We start from the raw sequence: 5,796 nt of genomic DNA on the forward strand, positions 1-5,796 counted from the left end.
TGTTTTAGGACAAAATCCGGAAACGTAAATCAATTTGAGTGTAAAACTTTGAAAGGTTTTTAATTGCTCTTTATGATGCACACAATTAACATGAAATTGACAAAGAGTGAAGGTCTCTACAATTTTATGAAAAATTACACAAAATAATGCTAACACTGTCAGGGATACGTGGAGGTGACATGGATACCAAATTACCAGGTGATAAAAAAGTCAGTATAAATTTGAAAACTTAATAAAGCACGGAATAATGTAGATATAGAGGTAAAAATTGACACAGATGCTGGGAATGACACGGGGTTTTATTAGAACAAAAAAAACCCCAAAAAAAACAAAGTATTGATAGACGGGTGAAAGATCTTGCGCGCGTCGTTTGCTGACGATCGTGTGCTCAGCCGCCACTTTCGTCATGCTTGGCCTCCCAGGTCCCCGGACCTCAGTCCGTGCGATTATTGGCTTTGGGGTTACCTAAATTCGCAAGTGTGTCGTGATCGACCGACATCTCTAGGGATGTTGAAAGACAACATCCAACGCCAATGCCTTACCATAACTCCGGACATGCTTTACAGTGCTGTTCACAACATTATTCCTCGACTACAGCTATTGTCGAGGAATGATGGGGGACATATTGAGTATTTCCTGTAAAGCACATCATCTTTGCTTTGTCTTACTTTGTTATGCCAACTATTGCTATTGTGATCAGATGAAGCGCCACCTGTCGGACATTTCTTGTGTATTTTTTTAGTTCTAATAAAACCCCATGCCATTCAAAGCACGTGTGTCAATTTGTACCTCTTTATCTACATTATTCCGTGATTTATTGGGTTTTCAAATTTATACTAACTTTTTGATCACCCAGTATGTTGATGACTGTATGGAGAAAGGTTCAAAAATGGTTCAAATGGCTCTGAGCACTATGGGACTTAACATCTGAGGCCATCAGTCCCCTAGAACTTACAACTACGAGGGCAGTTCAATAAGTAATGCAACACATTTTTTTTCTCGGCCAATTTTGGTTGAAAAAACCGGAAATTTCTTTTGGAATATTTTCAAACATTCCCGCTTCGTCTCGTATAGTTTCATTGACTTCCGACAGGTGGCAGCGCTGTACGGAGCTGTTAAAATGGCGTCTGTAACGGATGTGCGTTGCAAACAACGGGCAGTGATCGAGTTTCTTTTGGCGGAAAACCAGGGCATCTCAGATATTCATAGGCGCTTGCAGAATGTCTACGGTGATCTGGCAGTGGACATAAGCACGGTGAGTCGTTGGGCAAAGCGTGTGTCATCAACGCCGCAAGGTCAAGCAAGACTGTCTGATCTCCCGCGTGAGGGCCGGCCGTGCACAGCTGTGACTCCTGCAATGGCGGAGCGTGCGAACACACTCGTTCGAGATGATCGACGGATCACCATCAAACAACTCAGTGCTCAACTTGACATCTCTGTTGGTAGTGCTGTCACAATTGTTCACCAGTTGGGATATTCAAAGGTTTGTTCCCGCTGGCTCCCTCGTTGTCTAACCGAACACCATAAAGAGCAAAGGAGAACCATCTGTGCGGAATTGCTTGCTCGTCATGTGGCTGAGGGTGAAATTTCTTGTCAAAGATTGTTACAGCGATGAAACATGGGTTCATCACTTCGAACCTGAAACAAAACGGCAATCAATGGAGTGGCGCCACACCCACTCCACTACCAAGAAAAAGTTTAAAGTCATACCCTCAGCCGGTAAAGTCATGGTTACAGTCTTCTGGGACGCTGAAGGGGTCATTCTGTTCGATGTCCTTCCCCATGGTCAAACGATCAACTCTGAAGTGTATTGTGCTACTCTTCAGAAATTGAAGAAACGACTTCAGCGTGTTCGTAGGCACAAAAATCAGAACGAACTTCTCCTTCTTCATGACAACGCAAGACCTCACACAAGTCTTCGCACCCGAGAGGAGCTCACAAAACTTCAGTGGACTGTTCTTCCTCATGTACCCTACAGCCCCGATCTCGCACCGTCGGATTTCCATATGTTTGGCCCAATGAAGGACGCAATCCGTGGGACGCACTGCGCGGATGACGAAGAAGTTATTGATGCAGTACGACGTTGGCTCCGACATCGACCAGTGGAATGGTACCGTGCAGGCATACAGGCCCTCATTTCAAGGTGGCGTAAGGCCGTAGCATTGAATGGAGATTACGTTGAAAAATAGTGTTGTGTAGCTAAAAGATTGGGGAATAACCTGGTGTATTTCAATGCTGAATAAAACAACCCCTGTTTCAAAAAAAAAAATGTGTTGCATTACTTATTGAACTGCCCTCGTACTTAAACCTACCTAACCTAAGGACATCACACACATCCATGTCCGAGGCAGGATTCGAACCTGCGACCGTAGCAGCAGCGCGATTCAGGACTGAAGCGCCTAGAGCCGCTCGACCACACCGGCTGGCCGAGGAAATAAAGTATGGACAATAAACAGCTTAGACAAGAACAGACCAGAAGCTTTCGAAATGTGGTGCTACAAAAGAATGCTGAAGATTCGACCGGTAGATCACGTAACTAATGCGAAGGTACTGAATAGAACTGGGGAGAAAACAAATTTGTGGCATATCCTGACTACAACAATGGGTTGGTTGATAGTGCACAACCTTGGACATGAAGGGATCACTAATTTAATACTGGAGGGAAATGGAAGGGTGGCTGCAAATCGTAGAGGAAGACCTAGAGGAGAATAGAGTAAGACGATTCAGAAGGCTGTAGGTTGCAGTAGTTACTTGGACATGAAGAAACTTGCACAGGATAGAGTAGAATGAAGAGTTGTATCAAAACAGTCTTTGGAGTGAAGACGACAACAACAAACAACATGGAGAAATCAAAGCAAGTTTTCCTCATCTGGACAGTTTGTGAATTCAAAGTTAATGAGTCAAAACAGACCAAAAATTATAATCAAATAGGCAACACAAGTTGCATGGCAGAACATGTAAGTTGCTCGCTGCTCAGAATATGAATTGCGCTTCCACAATTTCGATACTTTCAGTTTCCCAAAAATCAGCTAGGGTACGCCAGTCAGTACTAGACGGGTCAAGCAGACTAATCCCAAAAATCTCTTTCTCTGCCCGCAACTTCCAACATTAAAAAAAAAAAAAACATCAGGAGGGGATGGCTCAATGCTGTAGCTAACGTGACGAACCAGAATATTCTTATCTGGCAAAATGCACATTGACAGGAGACTGGTACTGGCTTGGTGCAGTGTCCCACGATGGCAGTGCCGAATCATTCACTTGGATTCACCAAACATTTGGAACGAAGGCAACCAACTTTCTCAAGCTGCCTGGGTGGCACCACGGCATACCAGCCTTCGATGTCAAACAGAAAAGAGAAAAATGTCTTTATTATTCTCGGGGGATTGCAATGGTGGCATGGGATCTTCTGTCCTCGGTGAGGAGAGGTGCCGGCTCTAGTCGACAAAAGCACAGAGCGCCGCCCCAGCTTATTACGGCTCACAGACCGCCTCAGAGATAACACCTTGAATATACCTTTTCCAGTGAAAAAAACGGAAATGTTCCTCTCAGACGAACATGCCCAGTACTCTCAATCAAATAAGCACGGAACAGTGACAAAAAAATGAAACAAACCTACATGTGACATTCATTTCACCATTTGTCTACATGTAGGTTCAACTTCGATGAACAGAGTATCTAGCTGTTTACTGGTACAACGACTAAAACCTACCATAATATTATTAATCAGCCACACAGTGTTAATTCTTGAATTCTTTTCTATTTTCAGATCGTATTACCAGAAACTTGGAAATAACGAAAAAGTACTAGCTGGAGGCACAAATAAATTACACAATAAGTAATGTACTGTATTACACTAAAGAGCCAAACAAACTGGTACACCTGACTAATATCGTGTAGGACCGCCGCGAGCAAGCTGAAGTGCTGCAGCACGACCCGGTATGGACTCGACTAATGTCTGAAGGAATTGACAACATGAATCCTGCAGGACTGTCCATAAATCCGTGAGAGTACGATGGGGATGGAGATTTCTTCTGAACAGCACGCTGCAAGGCATCCCAGATATGCTCAATAATGGTCATGTCTGGAGAGTTTGGTGGCCAGCGGAAGTCTTTAAATTCAGAAGAGTGTTCCTGGAGCTACTCTGTCGCAAATTCTGGGCGTGTAGGGTGTCGCATTGTCCTGCTGGAACTGCCCAAGGTCGTCGTAATGCACAATGGACATGAATGGATGCTTACGAACGTGTCACCTGTCAGTGTCGTATCTAGACGTATCAGTTGTCCCGTATCACCCCAACTGCACACGCCCCACACCATTACAGAACTTGCCGGCCGCTGTGGCCGAGCGGTTCTAGGCGCTTCACACCGGAACCGCGCTGCTGCTATTGTCGCAGGTTCAAATCCTGCCACGGGCATGGATGTGTGTGATGTCCTTAGGTTATGTAAGTTTAAGTAGTTCTAAGTCTAGGGGACTGCCGGCCGCGGTGGTCTCGCGGTTCTAGGCGCGCAGTCCGGAACCGTGCGACTGCTACGGTCGCAGGTTCGAATCCTGCCTCGGGCATGGATGTGTGTGATGTCCTTAGGTTAGTTAGGTTTAAGTAGTTCTAAGTTCTAGGGGACTAATAACCACAGCAGTTGAGTCCCATAGTGCTCAGAGCCATTTGAACCATTTTTTTCTAGGGGACTGATGACCTCATATGTTAAGTCCCATAGTGCTTAGAGCTATTTGAACCATTATAGAGCCTCCACCAGCTTCAAAAGTCCCCTGATGACATACAGGGTCCATGGATTCGTCAGGTTGTCTCCATACCCGTACACGCCCATCCGCTCGATACAGTTTGAAATGACACTCCTCCGACCAGGCAACATGTTTCCAGGCGTCAACAGTCCAATGTCGGTGTTAATGGGCTTTGACGAGGCGTAAAACTTTGCGTCGTGCAGTCATGAAGTACAGTGGACCTTCGGCTCCGAATGCCCATATCGATGATGTTTCGTTGAATGATTCGCACTCTGACTTGTTTATGACCCAGCATTGAAACCTACAGTAGTTTGCGGAAGGGTTGCACTTTTGTCAAGTTGAACGATTCTCTTCAGTCATAGTTGTCCCATTCTTGCAGGATCTTATCCCGGCCGCAGCCATGTCGGAGATTTGATGTTTTCCCGGATTCCTGATATTCACGGTACCCTCGTAAAATGGTCGTACGGGAAAATGCCCACGTCATGGCTACCTCGAAGATACTGTGTCCCATCTCTCGTGCGCCGACTATAACACCACGTTTATGTCCTGATAACCTGCCATTGTAGCGGCAGTAAGCGGTCTAACAACTGCCCCAGACACTTGTGTTATATAGGCGTTGCCGACCGCAGCGCCGTATTCTGCCTGTGTACATCTCTCTGTATTTGAATACGCATGCCCATACCAGTTTCTTTGGAGCGTCAGTGTATCTCTTCTATCTCTTGTGCTTGCTTTCTCCACCGTCGTTTTTCGCTCCTGACGTCCGTCAGCAGAAATCGTCAAAAATCGGAAGTACTCGTGAAGTAGCATACTTACTTCTGAACCCGCTTACCTACCTACAATACCGCAGCGCAGATGCAGCAGAACTCCAATGTTAAACACGGGAGAGGGGTGAAGATCAGCTGTGTGAAACAAGCACACTGGTGACACATAAAGCATTTCATTGATAAATGTCTCTTCGGTGGTAATCGTTCCTTTACATGGACCAAATGGCAATGTGGAAACGAAATAACAACAAGTGTGCATTTACAGTCGCGGGGTGAGGAAGTTAGAAGAGTCTCCTAG

The sequence above is a fragment of the Schistocerca nitens genome, chromosome 7, assembly GCF_023898315.1.
Source record: "Schistocerca nitens isolate TAMUIC-IGC-003100 chromosome 7, iqSchNite1.1, whole genome shotgun sequence".
Taxonomy (NCBI): domain Eukaryota; kingdom Metazoa; phylum Arthropoda; class Insecta; order Orthoptera; family Acrididae; genus Schistocerca; species Schistocerca nitens.